The 23,512-nt window shown below is 47.7% G+C and overlaps 1 pseudogene; it reads right to left on the bottom strand.

Annotated features, from left to right (window-relative positions):
• Positions 1-1,557: 1,557 nt before the first annotated feature.
• Positions 1,558-3,534, bottom strand: LOC119234706 (putative teratocarcinoma-derived growth factor 3; annotated as a pseudogene).
• Positions 3,535-23,512: the final 19,978 nt, after the last annotated feature.

Below are 23,512 nucleotides of genomic sequence, written 5' to 3'. Positions count from 1 at the left end.
TGGACCACTGTTTGCACACTCCAGCAGGACACAGTCAGCTAGAGAGGGGAGCTTAAAAGGGGAGCACATAAAGAAGACCTGTCAGCAAAAGACAGAAGGCACTTGTGAAGCATTGTGGAGGCTGAGAGAGAAGCCATCTTCACCACGGGAGGGATTCACCAAAGGAACCCTGAATGCCCCAGAGGTGGCTGCTGTAAGGCCTGGAAATACCTCCTCTCGACTTGATCATGAGGGGACCCTGGGAAGGTCGGGTGCGCAGTTCTCTTTAGAGTTGGGGCAGAAACCAGGTTTTGTGGGTGACAGCCAACCGAAAGTGAGGCAGGAGTGCAGGTCACCGGATGAACAGAATGAGCAAGTAAAAATACAGAATGCCCAGTAAGATTTTAATTAATCTGAAATTTGAATTTCAGGTAAATAATTTTTTTTTTGGTCAATATAGTCCTCATTTTTACTGGGTATCCTTATAGGTAACTTATCTAAAAACTGGGTACCAGGGTACATAATTTTATTGTCTGGTTCACAACGGAAATGTATGCTAATGTTTTCTATAGCAGTTAAAATAATTGCAAATTGTAGAAATCATAATTAAGAACACTTGCTGGGGAAATTTAGAGAACATTTTCTCCAAGAAGACTTCATTCTTCTTATATCTTGAGAAAAAAGGAATGTCCTTGTATTATATAGTTTTTATGGATGGTAGAAACTTGCCCTCCAACTTAGCCTTTTAACTTGTTTCTCATCGTCTTCATCACTTGAGTAATCCTCTTTATTTTTTCCAATCTGTTTCCCATTTGCTGCTTCTTTTCTACCGAGCCTGCCTGGTGCACCCACACACCCACATCCTCCCATTACCCCAGCATCCTGCCCTCAAATCAGCCCTTCCCCTCTCATTCACTCTCCTTAAAGATGCTTCCTTTCCTTTCCTTTTTTTTTTTAAAAAGATTTATTTATTTATGCATATAAGAACTAGGGTACAGGCTAGAGGTGTGTGTGTGGGGGAGTGAGAGGATTCACCAGAGACAGAGTGGGGAGCAGAACAGGCAGATCTACTGAAATACACTGCTGAGGGGAGCAGCGGGAGAGAAAGGAGAGGTCTGCTGCACCATGTGGGTAGCTCCCTGGCCGAGGATTGAACTGGTGTTGCAGTGGCTGTGGATAGTTTCATAGGTTGCGTCTTAACCCCTTGTGCCACCAGGGAGGCACCCTTTCCTTTTCTTTTCAAGATATTATCTTAATTGATTTTGAAAATCTCTATTCAAAACTTCAATCTCAGTCCCACATTAGGATTAGCCTGTAAAGCACCTGAAGCTAACAATTAATTGTTTAAAACACAGGAAGCCTTTTTGTGGAGTGACACTTGGTGAGAAACGCAGGACTTGGGCACAATACAGATAATTCAGATAAAACTTTTTAAAAATTAGTTTTTTGGGTGAAAGGCAGGGCAGAGGAAAATAATTGGTACCTTAAAGATATGTTCAGGACCATTATAAAAATATATTTACTATTTTGAAATAATTAAGTGGTCATCTCTCAGTCTGGACACTGGAGGGACAGCCTTTACTGGCCATGACATTTACATGACAAATGTTGCAGGGAAATGTAGATCAAGTAACTTTGTATAGCAAGGCACAGGCCAGCCAGCACTAGAGTGATGCGCGCAGATCACGTCAACTCTGGAGTACTGGAAGCAGCGAGGCTCTCATCCATCACCCGGCCATCACAGCCAGGTAGAGAGGCCTGAGAGAAACAGTGGAGCTGGCCATGCCAGCATTTACACACGGACACCTCCTGTGTAGCCAGGTGCCATGGGGTTCAGGGCTACCGTTCTCTTTGTGGACATCATGCTCACAGTTTTGTCCATAGAAGGAGGGAGGAGGGCACAGAAGGACCCCAGCATGCAGTCTCCCCCACTCAGACAGCAGGGCTTGTCTAGTTTCTTTATGTCCTGGAGTCCCAATGGCAGCACAAACTGGGAAGAACGAAGACAAATTGTAGGTTTCTCTTGGGGCCTAATGCTGTCACTTCTGAAAGCCAGACCTGCAACCAATCCCAAACCAAACACTTTGGAAATGACCACCATCAGAATCACACTGGAAGAGAAGCGCTCCATCTCCCTGCCATCCGCAGCCCCAACGATATGGGAGGAGGGGTTGTTAGCATGGCTTAATTCACAGTCATTGCCCACACACCTGTGGCAGAAGGACTCGGCATTAGTGTGCTCCTCTGTGAATGTGCCTGGGTCACAGATGCTTCCATATCTGCACCTCAGCCCTGACGGAGGTTACTGATAGCTGAAACTGAAAAGCAAAAGCTCCTGATCTCAGGTCATCTCAGTATTGTGCTGTGCTCTGTCATTGTCCCTGAAACCTTCCAACAGGTAGGAGATAGGAGAGCTCAGATAAATGATTTTTTGAGTATAACTATGTCCCATTTATTCATCTCTCTGAAATTCATATTTCACATGAATTTCAAATGCATTTCATGGGGTCATCCTAACTGGGTGGCTTGTGGACTCTCAAGTGACATGGCTGGGAAGAGAGGGCACTGCTGGACCATAGCTGAGGGGACCCGGGTCAATGGAAGTTGTGTCTGCGAGGAGGTCATCTGAGAAAGTGGAGCAGATGATAATGCTTCCTGTCATCCATTTGTAGGCTGAAGGGAAAGTGGGAGAGGCTGAAGCACAGTTAGGGGAATCACTGATTATTTAACTATGGGCCTCTAACCAGAACCAGAAACCATTTCCTTGGACCCACCCATAAAAAGCAGACAATCCCTCCCCAACATCAGTCTCACAAAAAGCTCATAAAACACACATTTCCAATTTTAATTTGTAGGCATATTTGTGCTACTTTAAAACAATGGGATTATGGATTTAATAAGGCCTCTTTCCAATAACAGTTTTTTCTTCTGTTTTATCTTTTTCTTGATTTTCTAGTGGACCACAATAGCTGCAAACATTTATCTAAGTAGAGAAATCCACTTTGCCAATTTCAACATTTTTTTTCCCATCACCAGAGAGAACCGTTTTTAATAGCCAGATTCCATGACCATCTCAGGCCACACGCCTGGGTCTTTTGAAGCTATGAGTCAGACTGGAGTCGTTAACGGAACCTCTCTTTCCTCCTCCTCTATTTTCAGTCTGACTGTGGGTGATAAAGCTGTCAAAACCTCTTTTGATCATGAAAGATGATGTCACCGGAATTATCGCTTGTCATGTTTAATAGTTGTTTTTCTTCCTCAATGACATCCATGCCAGGGTCATATCTGGTTTGAAAAACTGATTTACGTGCTTTTGTTTATTTCTGTTCCTTTTCTTTTAATTCCTTAGATTTCTGCCAAACTGGTAACTTAATTAGTCTTCTGTTTCTATGTTTATGTGATAGAAAGAAAGTCCTACACTTCCTTCCACCCTGGCCTTCCCTGGATACCACCCCTATGTCTGTCTTCTTTCAGTTTTTGGGGGTGGAGTCCAGCCCACCGAGTCTAATTCTTTGCTGGGTTACAGGCGTAAGGGCCTCACCATGGAAGCAGCATGATGCCCTTTGCTATCCTTCCTAAGAATCTCCCTGGACTTCACGTGGTCATCCTGTCTGGGTTCCCCTCCTTCACAAGGAACTCAGTGAGGGACTCCAAACTTTTGAAAAGGAAAAAATGGGCACCATAAAGCTGCACAAATTCCTTGTTTTCAAATTGCTTGCTCTATGTTAGCTTTAAAATAAAGAGTTCAGCAGCTTTGTTTAGAAGAAGGCACTGTGGAGTGCCCCCAAAAGCTGCTGCTCCTATTTCTGCTCAGTTCTGTCCTCCCCAGGATCCACATAAATGGAGGACAACTGCTTTGAACAAATAGCCTCCAGGTAATTCATGATTCTGCCTTTTGCTTCCTCTCCCTTGGTCCTCAGGTTCGACCTCGGTCTTCCTTGGTATCTGGGTGGGGGACCTGTCCTTAAATAGTTCCATCCAGTTGGTGAGTCATTTAAGGCTCTTCTCCCCTCTGGTGCCTATCCCAGAGGAAGACAAGTGCAGAGATGCTGGAGCTGAAGCTGGGGCCAGGGCGCGAAAGCTTTTCATGGATCTAAATGTTAGCAGAGTCTCAAGATGATGATCATATTGGTAGTCATCAGCCACCAGGACCTTCCCTTTGGGTGACTGCCATTCTGCTGGACTGAGCAGGACACTAGGTGGCCTTGCCCAGTATCTGGGAGGATAACTACTGGGGCATGTGGCCCAGACTTCCCAATACAAGGAAGAAGGTCTCAGACTCTTTAAACCAGGAAGAACTTAAGGACTTTAAGTTAGAAAGTCCCATTAGTCCGGGGGTTTCCAGACATCTAATTTCATGATCTTACAACTGAGAGGGGAAATAACATAAAAAAATAGGTTGTCAATAATTTTTACTTTGCTAATTACCATCTTCTGTCACCATCATTTCAGAAAATGAAATTGTATTTATTTATTTATTTTTAAAGATTTATTTATTTATGCATACAAGAACTGGGTACAGGCCAGAGTTGTGGGGGGTGAGAGGATTCACCAGAGACAGAGTGGGGAGAAGAACAGGCAGATGAACTGAATTGCACTGCTAAGGGGAGCAGGAGGCGAGTCAGGAGAGGTCTGCTGCATCGTGTAGGTAGCTTCCTGGTCGGGGATCAAATTCGTGTTGCAGTGGTTGTGGCGAGCTTCATAGGTTGCGTCTTAAGCCCTTGAGCCACCAGGGAGGTCCCAAAAAAGGACATTTTAACATAAAAATATGAAACATAGATTTTTTAGCATAAAGAGTATATTTCAGTTATTTCCAGAAATTCAGTGCTAAATTCACACCAATAATATATTTTAATATATTAAAATATGTACATGCCTTATTTGCAATCCTCCCCCTCAGGTTTTCAGCACCACACAGGCAGCTAGCGTGAAGTGATTCAGCACGTGGTCTCGGGTCAGAATGCCTGCGTTCAAATCCAGGATCTACCACTTGTGATCTGAAGAACCTCTGGTAAGTTATTCAACCTTGCTGAGTCTTGCTTTATCATTTATTAAGTGAAGATAACAACAAAGGCACACACTTTTTAGAGTAGTTATAAGGGTTAAACAAGTTAATATCTGAACAGCACTTAGCACAGAGGAAACCTGGGAAGTGCCAATCACTGTTATTGTATTGAGTGACCCAGTTCCTCTGCATAAATTATTTCTGGGGAATCCCTCTTAGAGTAACCCTCTCCTCTTCCCGTGAGGAAACATGAAGTCTCCAACAGACGCACAGGTCCAGCTGAGGTCCAGGCCGGATCCCCAACACAACAGGGCTAGCACTCAAGTGTCCTGACCAGGTCTGAGTCTCCTAGAAAAAGAGTGACTCTGGCAAATGGCTGGGCGTGGGTTGGGGCATGAGGGCAGGGCACAGGGAAGTGATACTCTAGGGGGAAGAAGTGACCAGATTGAGATCCACCAGGCCCCAGAAACCTGGTCACTGAAGCTCTCCTTTCTCATTCCTCCCACCCCAAAGAAAACGAAAACAAGAGTAGGTTGCACAGCCTGTGGGCGAGGCGCACAGGAGCCCGCAGGTGGGATGGGAGTAGATGAGGATCAAGCCCTTCTGGGCTCTTCCTCCAGCCCTCCCTCCAGCTATGGAACACCCCCGTCAGTCTGTCTGTTTGGCCTGCCTCTGGGCAGAGGTTTTGCCCTGCTGGGTGCCTGTCCACGGTCGCCAGGCCCCAAGCCTCAGACTCATGTTTGCTGCTGTGGGGTGAGGGCTGGTCTCCATTTCCTAAGCAGACCCTCTGCAGCCAGAACCACTGATGGGCAGGGGGTGACTGCACTTGGGGGCCGCTCTGGGCTTGTCTTATTTTGTGTCGGGGACACCAGGCCCCCGGACAGACCCCGTATTCCTGCTGCATAGCCTTTGCACGTGGCTTTCACCCTCCGCTGATTACATGTCCCAGGCAGGAAGAAGAAAAACAAATATGATAAGCGGGATGGGGTGGGTTTCTATGAGGAAACCCCAATTTTCTTTCTTTTTTTTTTTTTTTTTTAAGATTTATTTATTTATGCATACAAGAGCTGGGTACAGGCCAGAGATGTGGGGGGTGAGAGGACTCACCAGAGACAGAGTGGGGGGCAGAACAGGCAGACTTACCGAAATACACTGCTGAGGGGAGCAGCGGGTGAGACAGGAGAGGTTTGCCTCACCATGTGGGTTTCTTCCTGCCCGGCCAGGGGATCGAACTCATGCTGCAGAGGCTGCGGATTGCCTCATAGTGCGGTGCTTAACCCCTGTGCCACCAGGGAGGCCCAGAAACCCCAACTTTCTGACAGAACCTCCCAAGACTTCGCAGATGCCTTGTTGGTCTGCTCTGGGCCCAGGGCCGCTGCTGGCCTCGCTCGAAGCTGGACATGTCTCCTCCTCTGGGGAACAAAGTGTGGTTTTGTCAGTCAGGCAGGAGAGGATTGGTACTGGGTGGGAAACACAGCCTGCTGGGAAGGCAGGTGGAATGGAGTCTTCTCTCCTCCCCCTGGTTACCTTAGGCGGAGTCCCATGGGAAGGTCTGTCATGGGCCCAGAGCCTCAGGATCTTCACAGCTTCTGTCCAGTGACTCACACGGCTGCGCCCTCAGCCCTCCTTTCCCACCTTCCCCACCTCCTCTCAAGAGCTGTTCTCATCTCTGTCTCTCTTGCAAAATGAAATAAAATGGACAAAACAAGAAAAGACTGACCTACAACCCCTATCTCTCACCAGCCTCTCATGTCTCACTCCTCTCAGCAACCCCTCACCCGGCTCCCCTCATTCTTGTCATATCTGCTTGGTCTCTGGGCTTTTGTGAGTCTAGGCCTCCACCCACCGTCCCCATTAGCACAACCAAGGCTGGAAACAAACATCTGGGAGATTGTGTGTGATCTTCTCCCCCGCCACCTCCCCCCACCCCCAGCATCCACTGTAAAGGCCCAGAGCCTCATGGAGCCTTCCCCTCAGGCCACTCCCCAGCCTCTCCTGCATCTTGTTCTCCTGTGTCTGACCCAGTCTCCTAGTTTCAGCCAAATAATCTCTATCTGCTCCCCCACAGGTCCTGCTAAGACGGACTCCCTGAGGAGCTCTCAGGGTCTCAGGGTACATCACCTGACGCTAAAACAGCTGGGCCACCTTGTTGCCCTGATAGGTAAGCCCCTGGCTGCTAGAATTTTTATTGCACTAGGTACGCAACTTTTGGGCCACAGTCCATTTTCTTGGTATCTGTTCTGCCTTTACCATTAGGCTGGTTGCCACGGGAGGGGCAGGGTCTCTTGTCAGTCCCCTGGGGTGGTGGGTGACATGTTCTTTTTCCAGTGCTGTGTTTGGGCCTTTTTGTCTATCAGGCACTGAGGTAGGTGCTGAGGCCGTAAGGGAGGGCCATCCCTAGCCACTGAGGGCCTGTGTCTGAATCCTTTCCCTGCACCCAGGACAATGCCCTGCCTGATCCACGGAGTCTTAATGGAATGAAGAAGAGTCTGGATTCAGCTCTAGATGAGCCCCATCACTGTCTTCCTCAAGGCCAACTTTATGCCTCTCCTTGGCTCCTCTGAAAGGTCTAGGCCTCTCCCAGCAGCCGGGCCTTTAATGTTACTGTTGGCTCCACCTGCCTGCCACGCAGCCAGGGACTGAAGGAGGTTTTATTCCAAATGAGGGCAGTCAGCTGAATTTCCAAATCAAAGATTTTTCCACTTCATTTTTTTCTCCTTTCCTCTTTTGCCCAAATAACACCTTTATTTTATGGAAAAGGGATGAACAGTTCTCCTAAGGGTTAAGAACTTGTGAGGCCTACCTGAGGGAATGGGTAGAAGTCTGCCAAAATCCTTATCCTTTAAGGATTGAAGGGAGGAGAAGCTACAGAGAGGGCCCTCAGTCCCCAAAAGCCAGAGGGGATGAGGAGGTCAAGTCAGAGAGGCCAAGCCCTTTCTCTTTCTGGCCCGTTCTCTGCCCTGCTCTTTTTATCTTTCTACTTCTTTTATCTTCTCTTCCCCAATCTTCCTGTTCTCTTCTCCTTGCCCTTCATTCATGCATTCACTCATTCCTGCATTCTCTCAGCAGGCAGTGCTCATGCTGCTGTGGGAAGACACTATGCTGGACTCGAATAACGCAGAGACCAGTTGAGACTCTTACCGTCTAGGCCTGTGCAGGGAGGAGCACAGAGATGACAGGCTGGGCAGGGAGACAATTGGCAAAGAGAGTCAACTGGTAAACCTCCAAGTACATTCAGAGGTTCAGGCAATACGTCCAAACATGGGAAGTTCTGGGTGGAGGAGAAAAGACTTAGAGACCTTCTAGTGGGTATGTGTCTCCACCCTAGAGGAGGCATCTCAGTGGGAAAGAACGTGGACTGTGTAAGTGAGATGGGTCCTGTTCAAATCCCAGATCTACCACTTTCTGTGTGATCATAACAAGCCACTTAATAGTATTATTATTATTAGTTATGAAATAGAAATAATTTTTTAGAGCAGTTTTAGGTTCACAGCAAAACTGAGCAGAAAGTATAGAGTTCCCATGCATCCTTGCCCCTCCACACGCACAGCCTCCCTGCCGGTGGTCCCTTGTTATAGTTGGTGAACCTATTGACAGGTCACTGTCACCTGAAGTCCTTCATTTACCTCCAGGTGCACTCTTGGTGCTGGACGTCCTATGGGTTTTGACAAATGCGTAAAGACAAGGGTCCCCCAATCTGGTATCACGCAGGGTGGCTTCACTGTCCAAAAACCCCAATGTGGGCCTCCCCTGGTGGCGCAGGCAGTTGAGTGCAGCGCTGTGGAGCTGTCCACAGCCTCTGCAGGGCCGGCAAGGGTCCCACATGGCACAGCAGACCTCTCCCGTCTCACCTGCTGCTCCCCTCAGCAGTGATTTCATCAGTCTGCCTGTTCTGTTCCCCGCTCTGTCTCTGGTGAATCCTCTCACCCTCCCGAGCATCTGGCCTGTGCCCCCGTTCTTGTATAAATAAATAAATAAATCTTTAAAAACAAACAAACAAAAAACAAAAACCCCAATGTGCTCTGCCTTCTTAGTCTTAATCCTTAATTTCTTCATCTTTGAAATGGGAGAAATAACTGTCCCGTGGAGATAAAATGAGATAATATACCTGAGAGCGTGGCTTTGGGTGTGCATTATCTATATACTATTTCAGTGAAAAGCCAACAGCCCTCATGTGGGGGCTTCTGGGTATGGCTGGGGCTGCTGGAGAGAGGCGGGAACCGGGAGGGAAGGGTGAGCTTCCTCTGGAGCTTCAAGGAGAAGCTGCTGCTTCTGGGCTGGGTGACCGGCTACTGCGGGCACTAGGGGGAGGAGGTGGAGGCCACAGAATTCCAGGCACACCAAGCTGTTCCCTGGCCCGGAGTCACCACCAACAATATCCAGGCAGTGCTTTGGCGGCTCTTGGCCGAGGCGCAGTCTGCATGAGTCACATCCACGTGGCTGATGTGGAGGGAGGGACAAGGAGGGCTCATTCCCCAGGCTGGGCCACGCTGGCTTGGGGAAACTGTTCCTGAAAGTCCCTGGCAAGAAGTGGGCTGCTAACCTGCCATGCAAATCGACAAGTAAACAGTCTTCAATGAGAATCCCAGATGCCCCGTTCATTCCAGAGCCCCACATGGTCACTGCGGGCTCCAGACTGGGATTGTGTGCAGCAAGGCTGCCAGTCTCTCACCCTCCAGCATCCAGGCAGGGACCTTACCGAGGAGCCCTCTGTCTCCTCCAGCACCAAACAGCACATACACAAGGAGAAGAGCCCTGGCTGTCCAGACAGCATAGCTGTGTCATCCTTCCTTCAGGATGGCTAGCACCCATGGGAGCTGCTTGGGCTGTCTAGACAGAGAAATGAGCTGGGCCATGCTGCTTGAGGCATGGGTGGGCCCTGCGGTGGGCCCCTGTGGGTGCCCCCACCTCTGCCGCAGTTGGGTCTGTCACCAGGCAGGGGCACAGCTGATCTGGGGGCATGCCAGGTGCTTGCTGTATATGTGCTCAGGCTTGTGACTGTATATGTGGCTGGCTTGTGGTGAGGGTGGGAAGGAGACGAAGGAATGGAACACATCTGGTGACCTGAATTTTTTGTTTTCCATCTCTCGGTTAAGGGCTTTGGTTATTCTTGTGGCTGGAAGAAGGAATGGGGGGAACAAGGCCGGGGCAGGAGAAGGGAAGGTGGTGTGGGAAGTCCTTGTTACTTGGCTGGGTTCAGAGGAAGAGGGCTGGTCAGATCTGGGAAGCCTCTGTTCCTCGTGGGGTAGCAGGGGACTCAGTTTCTCCATGTAGAGAGTCAATGAGGAAGAAAAGTGTGATCACCGAACACTCAGCTGCATCTCCCACAAAGATTCGAACTGGCGATCACATCCGCATATAAATCCAAAAAAGGGCCTGCCTGGTGGCACAAGGGGTTAAGCACAGCACTGTGAAGCTATCCGCAGCCTCTGCAGCATGAGTTCAATCCCCAGCCAGCCAGGGGGCTACCCACATGGCACAGCAGACCTCTCTTGTCTTGCCTGCTGCTCCCCTCAGCAGTGTATTTCAGTAGATCCAACTGTTTTGCTTCCCCCTCTGTGGTGAATCCACTCATCCCTCACCTCTGGCCTGTACCCAGCTCTTATATGCATAAATAAATAAATCTTTTAAAAAAATACAAAAGAACAACATACACACAGTCACCCACTAAACAAATCACAAAAACCCACACTTCTTACATGCATATGCCACCCAGATCAAGGCCCAATGTGCTTCAAATCATCTTCATGGCCTAGGTTTTGCAAATTCTAATGCCCGTCTCAAGTTTTTCTCAGACTTTGGCGGGCAGCTGGTTTTTGATGAGCTGTTGAGTCTGAGTCCCCTGGCCAGTCTTCGTATTGTCCCTGCTTCGTGTCCCCTCCACCTAGAGAGGAGCAGGGCATAGACACAAGACTTCTGTAATACAGCAAACTTGGAAAGGTTTGAAGAGATGAAGAGCTGTACATTAAAGTAATGCAAACAACATAAACAACAGATATCTGTTCTTTTTAAAAATATGTCGGTCATTTTCACACAACTCAGGATCCAGACTCTCCATGTTATTTGGCAAATCTGCTCTCTCTGTTGTCTGCATCTCGGGGGCAACATCCAAATTCCTCTAATGTTCTTACATGGAGAAACTTAGATCTCTCCAACCTGTGTCACCAAATTTGGCTGCTGAACCCTTCTAGCATAGCCAAATCTCACTGGAAAGCCTGAAAACATCCCCCTGTGGCTTGCTGATTAAGCTCCTAAACCAGAGACCATCTGCCTCCCCCATTTCCCTCTATTGAGGGTAATTTATCCTTTTCTAGTTAAACAGAAATATGCAAATACACATTTAGACACAGAAACACAAAAATCTCTACCCATTTCCCCAAATAGGTTAGACAGAGAATAAAGCTTCTGTGCCAAACTCAGGCTAAATTTAAAATTATTGCCTGCCCCACACTCCACACCCCATTTTCAGGGTTCCCAAGCTCTTCTCACCGTGTACTTATGAAGATCTACCAAGCACTGTTCTTGAGAGATGCAATGATGAATGAAACACAGTTGTAGAACTCAAGGAGCTCGAATTGTCAATGAAGTGGCAGAGAAGAAAACATGATCATGTGTTGTGATAAGACTAAGCCTGTGATGGGGCAATAAAATGTGTCATTGGAACACAGAGAGAGGGCAATCATACCAGTTCGGGCTGAAGGGAAAGGAAAGGCATGCAGGATAAATAGTTCACCACCTAAAGAAAAGGGTGTGTCACAAAGAAATGGAGAGACATCCCCTGCTCATGGATTGGAAGAATAAACATTATTAAAATGGCCATCCTTCCAAAAGCAATATACAGATTCAATGCTATTCCAATCAAAATTTCAATGTCATTCTTCAAAGAAATAGAACAATTATTGATGAAATTCATATGGAATCACAAAAAACCCCGAATAGCCAAAGCTCTCCTGAAAAAAAAAGAAGGGAATGGAGGCATCAGACTCCCAGACTTCAAACTATACTACAAAGCCATAATCATCAAAACTGCATGGTATTGGAACAAGAACAGACATACAGACCAATGGAATCGAATAGAAAATCCAGAAATAAACCCACAGATTTATGGTCAACTAATCTTTGACAAAGGAGCAAAGACTATGCATTGGAGCAAAGAAAGTTTGTTCAATAAATGGTGCTGGGAAAACTGGGTCGCTACATGCAAAAGAATGAAGCTTGACCACCACCTCACACCATACACAAAAATCAACTCAAAATGGATTAAAGAACTAGACATAAGACCTGAAACCATAAAATATATAGAAGGAAATATAGGCGAAACACTACGTGATTTGCACATCAAAGACATCTTTACAGACACATCACCCAAAGCAGTGATAGTGAAGGCAAAGATAAACAGCTGGGACTATATCAAATTAAAGAGCTTTTGCACAGCAAAAGAGACAATAACAAAAACAAAGGGAAACCCCACCAACTGGGAGAACATTTTTGCACCCAACACTAATGAAAAAGGACTGATCACAAAAATCTGCAAAGAGCTGATGAGACTCAACAACAACAAAGAAAATAATCCAGTCAAAAAATGGGCAGAAGAGCTTAAAAGAAACTTCTCTGAAGAGGAAATGCAAATGGCCAACAGGCATATGAAAAAATGTTCAACATCACTTGTCATCAGGGAAATGCAAATCAAAACTACCATGAGATACCATCTTACACCAGTGAGAATGGCACATATTAAAAAAACTAGCAACAACAAATGTTGGCGAGGGTGTGGAGAAAAAGGAACTCTTCTGCACTGTTGGTGGGAGTGCAAACTGGTCCAACCACTGTGGAAAGCTGTGTGGAGATTTCTGGACCTACTAAACATAGAGCTTCCATATGACCCAGCAATTCCACTCCTAGGTATTTACCCAAAGGACACAGAAACATCAATTCCAAAGAACACCTGCACCCCTATGTTTATAGCAGCACTGTTTACAATAGCTAAGCTTTGGAAACAACCCAAATGCCCAAAAATAGATGACTGGATCAAGAAGATGTGGTACATATATACCATGGAATATTACTCAGCATTCAAAAAAGATAAACACATGCAATTTGCTGCAACATGGATGGCGCTGGAAGGGATCATGCTCAGCGAAATAAGCCAAAAAGAAAAAGAAAAATACCGGATGGTCTCACTCATAGCAGGAATCTAGAAAACTTAAATAAGGGACCAGGAAAATGAATAACTATAAGAAAGTGAAAATCAAAATCAACAAAAAACTATGAACCAGAGACACTTTTAGGGGGGCGGGGGCGGGAGGGGAGGGATTGGGGTCAGAATGGGGGGCTGCAATTGTATGGGGAATATAACAATAAAATTTATAAAAAAAAAAAAAAAAAAAAAAAAAAAAAAAAGGGTGTGTCAAACCATCATTCATTCATTCACTCATTATTTTTCTGTAGCGTGCTAAATAATGAACAAGACAGACAGACTTCACTTGGAAGTTTAGTGGAATAATTAAACTTAATAAATTATGTATATGTCTGGAAGGGGAATGAGAGTTAGGCAAAGCTCTCTGAGGAGGCAACACTTAAACTGAGACTTAATAGAAGTATGAGAGGTAGGTGAAGAGGGTGGGTTCATGTTCGGGCAGAGGAAGGACCATGTTTGAGACAAAAAGTAAGAAAGAGTTTGATGCTTATGAGAAACGCCAAGAAGTTGGCATCATTGGCCCAAAAAGACATGGAGGAGAATGGCATGAAATTAAGTGTGGGAAGCAGACAGGGTTCAGACACATTCAGGGATTTCTATAACACACACACTTCCTCTTGACACAGCAGAGTGCAGGGTGAGGAGGAACTTTCTGAAAGCAGAATCTGGAGTGGTTAATTGGATTCAACCATACAAGATAAAGAGTTTTGGTGTGAAGTCTGATTTGACCCATATGGAGCTGAGTCTGGAATCTTCTGTGTACCTAGTCACCCTGGCATGGGAAATACAGTCTAGAAAGAGCAGAAGTGTAAGCTAGCAGAGCTGTAACCATGGAAACAGTGCAGCCAAGTGTCATACAAAGTCTCTTCCCTTAAAGACTCACCACCAAGGCCAGTGCAGGGATCTGGATCAATCTGATGTTGTGTCACACCATACAAAGACACATCAGAGATGAGACACCATTTGGCAGTCAATGGTTGCCGGAAGAAAGGACCCATGGTGGCTTGGCATATCCTTAACTTCTTCCTTTCATTAGCATTTGAATGCCAGATAACCTCTTGAATTGAGGTCATTTATATTCCGTAGGCCCCAGAGGCACAATAATTTCTATACCTCTTATTTCTTTCTTTGTGCTATTATGACTTTTGAGTTATAGCAGACTACCCTGAGTTCTGAGTCAAAGTTCAATTTTTAATATAGGTGGGCAAACACATATTGAAAAGATTTTTCCTTCTTCACTGGTTTGACTTTGCACCTTGATCAAATCCCAGCTGTGTGGGTCTATTTTGGGGCTTCCTTTTCTATCCATCTACTTTTCTTTTATGAAAATATCAACATCATGAAAAAAAGGGGGATATAGATTGGAGCTCAAATGACTAATGTGATATTAAAAAGAGGCAGGTTCTTTTTCTTTCAAGCTGGTGAGGACAAGTTACACTAAGCTAAAGGAAGAGAAGCCATCAGAAGTACTCAGGCAAGAAATGTCAAGATGGGAATTATGTTTGGAAAAGATTACGTTGAAATTGTGCAAGGATGAGCTGAAGGAGAGAGAGAGAACAAAGTCAGAGAGACTATTTCTGGTTATATTCAGCGAGGAGTGCTTTCAGCTTTAAGTAAGAGAATACCCAACTTATAGCTTAAAACCATGACAGTTAGGGTTTACAAACAGAAAATGAGGAAATATGGCATCCTTGGGGATGGTTGGGCAGCTCAAGATTCCATTAAAGACCCAGACTTATTCTATCCTTCCACTCCACTATCCTCCCCATGATTTTTTTTTTTTAATTCTCTTGCTTGTTCCCTCATGGTTCTTGGCTGCTTTAGCTCCAGATGCAATGATCTTATTGAAGACAGAGAGAAGAAGGAAGTGACAGTGCTTTGTCACCGGTTCCTTTTCTCAGAAAGGAAAAACTTGCCAAGAAGCTCACTACAGATACCACTTTATATGACATTGTTCAAAACTGGGTCACATTGTCCCTCTAGTCACAAGCAAAGTTGGGAAGTTGAATGTCGGGATTGTTTCTCATGATTGGACACAGTGCTGCCTGGACTTAGGTAAGAGATATGACTGTCAGGTAGGAAATAAACAGTGATGGTCACAAAAGCAAGAGGAAATGACATCCAGCCAAGATGGAGGCATTAGAGATGGAGCCACTTAAGAAATGGACATTCCAGAGCTTAGTGGTGGAATGTGGGGAATGGGGGAGGGGGGAAGGAGGAAAGGATGATTTCCAAGTTTCCATCTTGCACAGCCAATAAATTATGATGTCATTTACTACAGGGACTCTGAAGAAGGACCACAGGTGTGGGGAACGTGGGGGTTCCACGGGCCTCCCTGGTGGCACAAGGGGTTAAGATGCAACCTATGAAGAAGCTGTCCACAGCCACTGCAGCACGAGTTCGATCCCCTGGCCAGTCAGGGAGTTACCCACATGGCACAGCACATCACTCCTGACTCGCCCACTGCTCTCCTCAGCAGTATATTTCAGTCATTCTGCCTGTTCTGCTCCCCACTCTGTCTCTGGTGAGTCCTCTTACCCCCCCCACACCTGTGGACTGTACCCCAGCTCTTGTATGCATAAATAAATAAATCTTTAAAAAAAGATGGGGTTTCGACTTTTGTACACTTTGAGTTTGAGGAGTCTGCGTATCCATATGTATTGATATTAAATATTTAGGTTGGCATATTGGTCCTGACCTGGGTTACATGTATGGACTTGAAAGTCCTATGAAGCCATGGGGTGTGGAGAGTTATTAGAGGATGCTTTGGGTTGCACAGGAAGAAATAGAATTTGAACCCTTAGGCTAAGGAGGAAAAAAGAACATTTGGGCTCACACAGCAGGAGACGCATAGGATGAGCCTAAGTTTTGGCCCAAAAGCACCTGGTACTCAAATCTGAAGGTCAGGTTTTCCCTCTTCCTTCCAGCTCCCACTTTTCTTTATCTTTTATAAAGTAACAAACCACTTTGTATATATATTACCTTGTATCTTCATGGTTACCTTTTGAAACGGGTACATTATTGTCCTCGTTTTAACGATTAAAAATCAAAGCCTGAAAGATTGAGTGGCCTGTCCTCCTTCAAGGGAAGAACAGAATTTGGATTTTGCAGTCATCCAAAGGTGTGTATCTCTGGGATCTACATCTGGGTAGAAAGGGCCTTTCAATGAAGCTATAAATTGTTTCCTCCCAGTGTCTTGTAGACCAGCATGACAGATCAGTGTCTGTCTCCTCCTGTTGACCTTGCTGAAGGTCAATAAGAAAGACCAGCACAATTTAACATACCAACATTTCCCTACCAAGTCTCTGAAATCATCAGACCCAGTGTTACTTGATTTTTTCATGTGAGAATTTTTGAGCATGTATAAGTAACGAATAAAATCCTGGGGTGAGAAACGATTGACGATATGGAAAATAAAGACCTGAAGGTGGAGGGCATGGGACGCAGCTCTCAGTGGAAAGACTGGCTCACGCAGCCCCTTCCGTGTAACAGGAAGGCGGTGTGAGGACATGGGTGAGGTGCTGAAAGGACTGTGCATCTGGGTGAGCACACTCTGTCCCATGGAAGTCCCAGAAAGAGAGAACAGGTTAACCCATAAGGGGACACCAATTAAACTGTCAGCAGCGTTTCAGTAGAAACACAAAAGTATTGGCAAGAGATATTTAAAGAACTTAAAGAAAATCATTTCCAGCCCAGAATCCTTTGCCAGGCAAGATTAATACCAGAGATAGAAGTGAGAGTAAGGAGATGCAATGAAAAGCAAAGACAAAAAGAATTTATCAACGCCAAGTCACACACAAGAAGACTCTTAAGTGGGGCATTATAAAGCAACGGAACAGTGAATACAGAGGTGACAGGCCCTTCAATTGTATAACGGGGAGGGGCAGAGCAGGGTACAATGTGACCTATCAGAACAAGTGCGAGACCGGACTGTCTCACGGGCCACACAAGTAGCCCATCACACACCACACTCAGCAGAACCCCCAAACGAAAGTTAGTAGAAGTGACATATGAGACGATGGAAATGGAGCCTAAACAAAACATAAAAGAAAGGCCTCAAGAAATTAAAGACAAAAGAAACCAAATACTAGAAAAACAAAACCTAACAAAATGGTCCTGAGTCCTTAAGTCTCCATAATCACCTTCAGCATCAATGATTTAAAATCACCTGTCAAAACATGTAGAGTGGCTGAATGAATTTCAAAACAAAGTCCAACCATCTGCTGTTTACAAGAAACCCATCTTACCAACAAAGACAAGCAGAGATTTAAAGGCTGAAAGACAACCCCACAAACAAAGAGAAACACCCCCTCCCCACATCGGGAAAGCTATATTTATATCAGAAAAACAGACTTATATTTTACAAAGTAATAAGAGATCAAGGTGGACGCTATATCATGATTAAGGAATACAACGAGGAGAAATAACACTCATTAGTACACATGCACGGAGTGGTGGAGCACCAACTCGTAGGACAAAAACAGAAACAGAGATGCTGACAACATGATCACCCTCGCGGGCTTGCATAACCACTAGGACAATGTTCAGATAGATAAGACAAAGAATAAATAAGAGTTGGGAGGAAGGTTGGGAAATGAAAAGTGTCTGCCTGAGCCCCAGAGACAGTGGAACCTGCATGGGTACCGTGGGGATTTCCAGGCCGGAAACAGTAACAGCAAAGGCCTAGGGTGAGAATGTGCCAATTTTGTTTGGGGAATCACATACAGTCCAGTTAAGCTAGAACTTAGGGTGTAGGTGCAGGAGGAGGAACAGAAGGGCAGCCAGTCTGTGTGGCCCCCGCTTCACCCTCCTGCCCTGCATCAGACACTCTCCCGCAGTACGGTGGGTCAGCTACAGGGGAAGCAACAGCAGACAACTAGCAACATCCGGGACAGTCAAGTTCAGCTGCAACAGGACTCAAGAGTGTGCAGAGAAAGGCAAATGATGACGACTCTGCTGACAGCCTGGAATTAACATTGCAGGGCAGAGGACTGCAGGACTGAACCTGTGGGCACCCGCAAGCCTAAGCAGAGGCATCCCCCCAAGATGCTGTCCCCACTCTGCTGCCTGAATGAGATACGTGCACTGGCTTCTCTCCTGAGGTCTGTTCAGTGCTGTCATTCTTCCTCCCCCACACTCTCCCAGTCTCTGCCCTTCCAGGCTGCAGGGCGAGCACTGGGATCAGGGGCTCAGAGGGGGTGCATGGAGCCTGCTGATTCCAGCCCTGGGGTGGGGAGAACCCTTCACTGGACTCTTCCCAGAGGTTCCTGAGAGGTGTCTGCACACAGAGCAGGAGGGCAATGCAAACACCCGTGGCCGTACCTGGTCATGGACTCTTGATTGAAGCAAGTCCAAGGCTCACCTTCCTTTTGTTTGCAGCTCTTTCTTCCCACTGGATCCAGGGACCAGAAGGCAGGCCCCCTATCACAGAGCCTCTCCATTCCTCCATCCTCCCCTTTCCCAAGCAGAGTATCCCAGCTTCCCCTTCTTCCTCAGTCCTCTTCTGGCTTCTGCATCATTTGCATTATTTTCAGTTTCCTACCTTGTATTAACCTAGGGGTAGGATGAACTGTAGTATGGTCATTATTTATGGAATGGAAAGTGGGGTTCTGGTACCATTTTTATCAGGCCTCATTCATTAGCTGGTTTCTAAAGAGTACAGCACCTCCAATTCATGGGGGCGCTGGACACAGTGCTATGTCAGTGTGCCCCTCCAGCAAAATGCCAGAACCCAGGACCAAGTGGGCATGTCAATGCCCCCCACCACAATCCAAAAAACCCTCTACCAAATTGTGGAGGGGGTGAGTGTTCCCAAAGGCAAGAAACTCCTTTCAACTCCTGCTGACTCTCCAATTGTTTCCATGACTAGGCACGCCACCCTCTGACTCACTGAAGGAGGCAAAATCCTCCTTATGTTAGAAAAACAGGCTCTACAGTGCTCTTTCTCCTACCAGGCCCTTTGCTGGGCACTGTCCTGCACAGAAAGACCCCCCTGGAGGGCACGATCTGGCTCCGTTACCCCATTTCAGATGAGGCCCTGGGCCGCAGAGAGCCTGAGTGCCTTGTGGGTGCTCTCGGGACTGGTTGGTTTCCACTGCCAGGATTTGAGGTTGGAGCCCCAAGACTGCATCTTCCCCTGCACCTGCTACACCAGCCTGAGCACTGCTGGCCTTTGGGTTGGATAGCTCTTTGGTGGGGGTCTGTCCTGCACCCTGCAGGAGGTGCCACACCTGCCAGTTCTCTACCCATGATCTGGGTCTGCTCCAGGTTGGACCACCAGCTTGGCAAACCACTGTTCTCCAGCGGTGACGTCCAAGATGGAGCCCAGGCATTGCCAAGTGTCCCTGGCTTGGAGCGTCACCCCGGCTGATGGATCTGCAGCCACCACAGTCAGTCATTTCTCTCTGAGCTCCAGCATTTCCCTTCCAGCCCCAGCCCTGGCTCCCCCTGCTGGCTCCCATGGACCGTCTGTCTGTATCATCCGTCAGTCCTTCTGTAATGATGAGGCTTGTTCTTGTCTCCAGGACTCTCCTCCACATCAAACTCCAAAAACTCCTTCATCTTTTCTCAAGATGCTGGGGTTTCTGGGTCTTTCTGGGTCTCCCAGGGAAGCTGTCTTCCTCCTTGGTCCTCATGACTCTTTTGTCCACCTTAAATCCTCATCATCTGCTTATTTTGTCTCCCCCCTACCAACCCCACGAGATCTAATTCGCTGTCACATCCCTCTCAGCGCTCAGCAGGGTGCTGACACCAGGTTCCCACTAGCAGCCGGCACGTTGGTGTATAACGGCACATAGTGAACATCAGGTTTATAGAGGCAGATGATAGAAAGCTTGAAAAGATGTGAGGGCTTGTTTTTCTTTGGCTCCATCCTCTATCTCAGCCCTTCTCTCCCCCAGGGTCTGCTCCAGGTCAGACCAGCAGCTTGGCAGAGAAAATTAACCAATGTTTATTTGAGAAATGGGAAATAGGGGGAAAAGGTAACTTCTAGAATGTCTTCCCCATTTCTCCTCTGGCAGGTGGCTCCAACAGGGTTAATTTGTGGGCTGCCAGGTTAGAGTCTAACAGAAACTTCCCCTCTGCTGGCCCTCTTAGTTATTTGCAAGCCTGCTTGTTCAGGTAATTGTCACTAGAACCTAGAGTTTGGAAAAATACCTCGCAGCACACACGCTGAGCGAGGACGCATTAGCAGGGCAGACGCTGGCTGTGGGCACTGGACGAAGGCGCCCATTGGTTCTGGAGTCGGGTTAAGTCTTCCAGCTGCATCAAAGGCACATTGTGCTGGGCGGGGGAGCATGGGGTGCAGCCCTCCACTGCCCACTCGTGGGGAATCTGACTGGGCCAAGGCTTCTCCAGGCTCAAGTGTGGCTCTCTGGGCAGACCGCTGCTAGGTGCCAGGGTCACCTGCGACTTTAGCTCTCCCCATGGACAGAACCCAGTAGGTGCTTGGGGAGCAGCAGGAGGAGGGGAGCTCCAGGATGTGCACCCCCTCCTTTGGAGCTCTGCCCACCTCAGGAAAGGGGGGAGGAGCGACTCCCCCAAAAGCAGACTCAGTACTGCATGCAGCTGAGCGTGGACATCAAGGCCACTGCCTCTGCCAGGAGGGATCTAGGGTGGGGAAAGAGCTTCGGAAAGGTGTATGCATAGGTCCGAGTGGCTAAACGCAAAGGCCAAGGAAGCCAGACAGGACACAGGGTCAAGCGAAGCCAGATATCACTTTCCCTGCGGCCACGGAAGAACCACATTCTTCCTGGTCCAAGGTCAGGGATGTGACAGAGGGGTTTGGAATGAGATGAGATCATAAAGTGGTGGGGCCTCGTGGAGAGACGACTGACCAGCCCACTAAGTGACTTTGAGCAGGCCCCTCTGGCTCGGCATCCCCCAGGTCAGAGCCGAGGCTGACTTGGGAGAAGGGCTCCAGCACGGCTGTGCCAGAGCAGCCTTGGGACGAGGCAGTGTCCTGCTGGCTCCCGGCTTCATCTCAGTCCCAACCTGCCCTGCTCTACCTCCCAAGGCCGGGACTTCTTCCCAGGATGCAAAAGTACCACCCACGGATGCCTCTGTGACCACAAAAATGAGCCTAGAACACGTCACATACCCTCCTCCTCCTCCAAATAAAAAGGAAACTGACAGGCTGGCTCCACGGGCTGCTTCTAACAAAATGAGATTTAACAGGGATAAATGTCAGGCCCTGAACTTGGGTTTAAAAAAACAATCAAGTTCATGAGCACAGACTGATGGGGGCAAGACTTAGAAGTGGTGTGAGTCAGAAAGCTCTTAGGATTTTAGGGGAAGGTGGGTGTGGTATGACTCTAGGAGCTGGCAAAATGAGCATTCCCCCCTTGAGTGCATGAATGGGGGTGCTTAGTATGTGCTGGGCACAGTCTCATGCTACCCTCAAAATAGCCTATAGGGTGGTACCACCCAAGTACCCCCATTGCACAGAACAGGAAACGGAGACATGGAAATATTTAAGAAAACTGTTCAAGATCTCACAGTTAACAAGTCGCGAGTCAGGATTAATCTGGACCCCAACCCTGCATGCTCCGGGCTGGCAGCATGCAATTTAGGACAGAGAGGTGACAGCCACTCTCTGCTAGGAGCCTGTGCTCAGGAATCTTCTGTTGTGTTCTAAGACCAGCCTCCAGATCTTCACAAAAGGACAAATGGAGCACGTTCAGGAAGGTGTGGGGGGTATTAAGACAGGAATGTTCGGTGTGTTTCATCTCTAACTTCCCCTACCCAGGAGCTTCTGCCCACAGTGTGGGGCATCATCCTAGATCCCACCCTCAAGCCCACCTCCCTACGTCCACCACCACCAGCTCTTAAAATCCTCAAGCTTCCCTGCACTTTTCCTCCACCTTCTCCCTCCCAAATACACCTGGGCCGGGCCCCTCTGCCCCATCCACAGCCACTTCTCTTCCAGTGTGACCCCACCCAATGACAACCTCCACTCTGAACCCTGCTCCTTCCCAACTCTCCGGTTGTGGCCACAGGCCTCATTCACTGGGTTCTGGCAGAGTTGTGTGGACCATTTCTGCCACACGTGGTATGCTCCCTCTTGCCCCAAGGCCCTCGTGCAGGCTGTTCCTCCAGCCAGAATGCTCTTCCTGTCTCTCGGCCCCTGCAATTGTCCTTTTTCATCCTTCAGGTCTGTGTGTAAATGTCATCTCCTCCTATTCTCAAGCCCCTGAGTGCATTTGCCTTGTCATGCACAGCACCCTATTCTAGCTCTGTTAGCATACAGCACCGTGTGAATCTGTGCATTTACTGTCAATTCCATAAGCACAGGCACCATTTTGCTTTGTTCACAAAGCAAACCCATGATCAAAGGCCCAGAAGCATCTGGTCAGTGTTCAGCAAATGTCTGTTAGCAAGCAAAGAGCCCAGAGAAGAAAGAGGTTCAAGGAGCATTGCGGAGAGCAGCCGTGGCATGTGAGCCTGCATTTCAGGAGGGGGCCTGGCTTGTTTAGCAGGCGCTAGCAAGGCACTTTCTGCACACCAGCTCTGTGCTACACGCTTCTACATAGTAATTCAGTTAATCCTCGTCACAGCCTTGGGAGGGCGGTCTCAGCATTGCCACTGTTTTACAAAGTGGGAAACTGAGGCACAGAGCGGCTAAGTAACTTGCTCTAGAAGCCACCGTCATTAGGGGAAGAGCAAGCAAATCAGAAATTCTGAACCAGAGCCCATGGTCTCAAGCACCTCGGTATGAGGCCAGAGTGGAGAAGCTTCTGTTTATCCCTCTGTGAATCAACAGAAGACACGGTCTCCCAGGGGCAGTCCCAGGCAGGAAGACCCCAGAGGCCTGCTGAGGCAGGGGGAGTCAAACATGGAACAGCTGGACTCTGTAACTTCCCACACTGTCTCTCACCTCACACCCTACCCAGAGCTGCTAGGGGTGTAGAACAGGTTCGTGGAAATGAAGGAGCTCCCTGGAAATCAGGTCTGGCGCCCCCAGGCTGCCAGGACTGGAATAGCAATGAGGTCATTTAGTCACCCTGAAGGTCAAAGACCATGGGCAGGCAGGTAGGGAAATGCTTTCCGCCCCATCAGCCCATTACTTCCCTTTGGCCCTGCCTGCCCCCCACTCCTCACCCTCCCCAACTCTGGGAAGGGAAGAGAGAAAGGGCGCACAAAAGAAGCAGGGCCGAGGCAGGCACCAAGAATGATAGGCAGCCCTTTCAGCAACATCCCTCCTGACAGGGTTTGGTCAGGGCTGGGAGCTTTCGGATCCAACTGAAACCCTCTGGCCCTGCTGCCTGTCTCGGCACAAGGTTTGTTTTCCATGCGAATGCCTCAACCTACTCTGGAATTTTTCTGGAAAAGGG

This window comes from Talpa occidentalis, unplaced genomic scaffold, assembly GCF_014898055.3.
Source record: "Talpa occidentalis isolate TD23 unplaced genomic scaffold, MPIMG_talOcc4v2.1 talOcc4.8, whole genome shotgun sequence".
NCBI classification, from domain to species: domain Eukaryota; kingdom Metazoa; phylum Chordata; class Mammalia; order Eulipotyphla; family Talpidae; genus Talpa; species Talpa occidentalis.
Note: the sequence above shows the minus strand (reverse complement) of the source record. Positions and strands in the feature narration are given on the sequence as shown.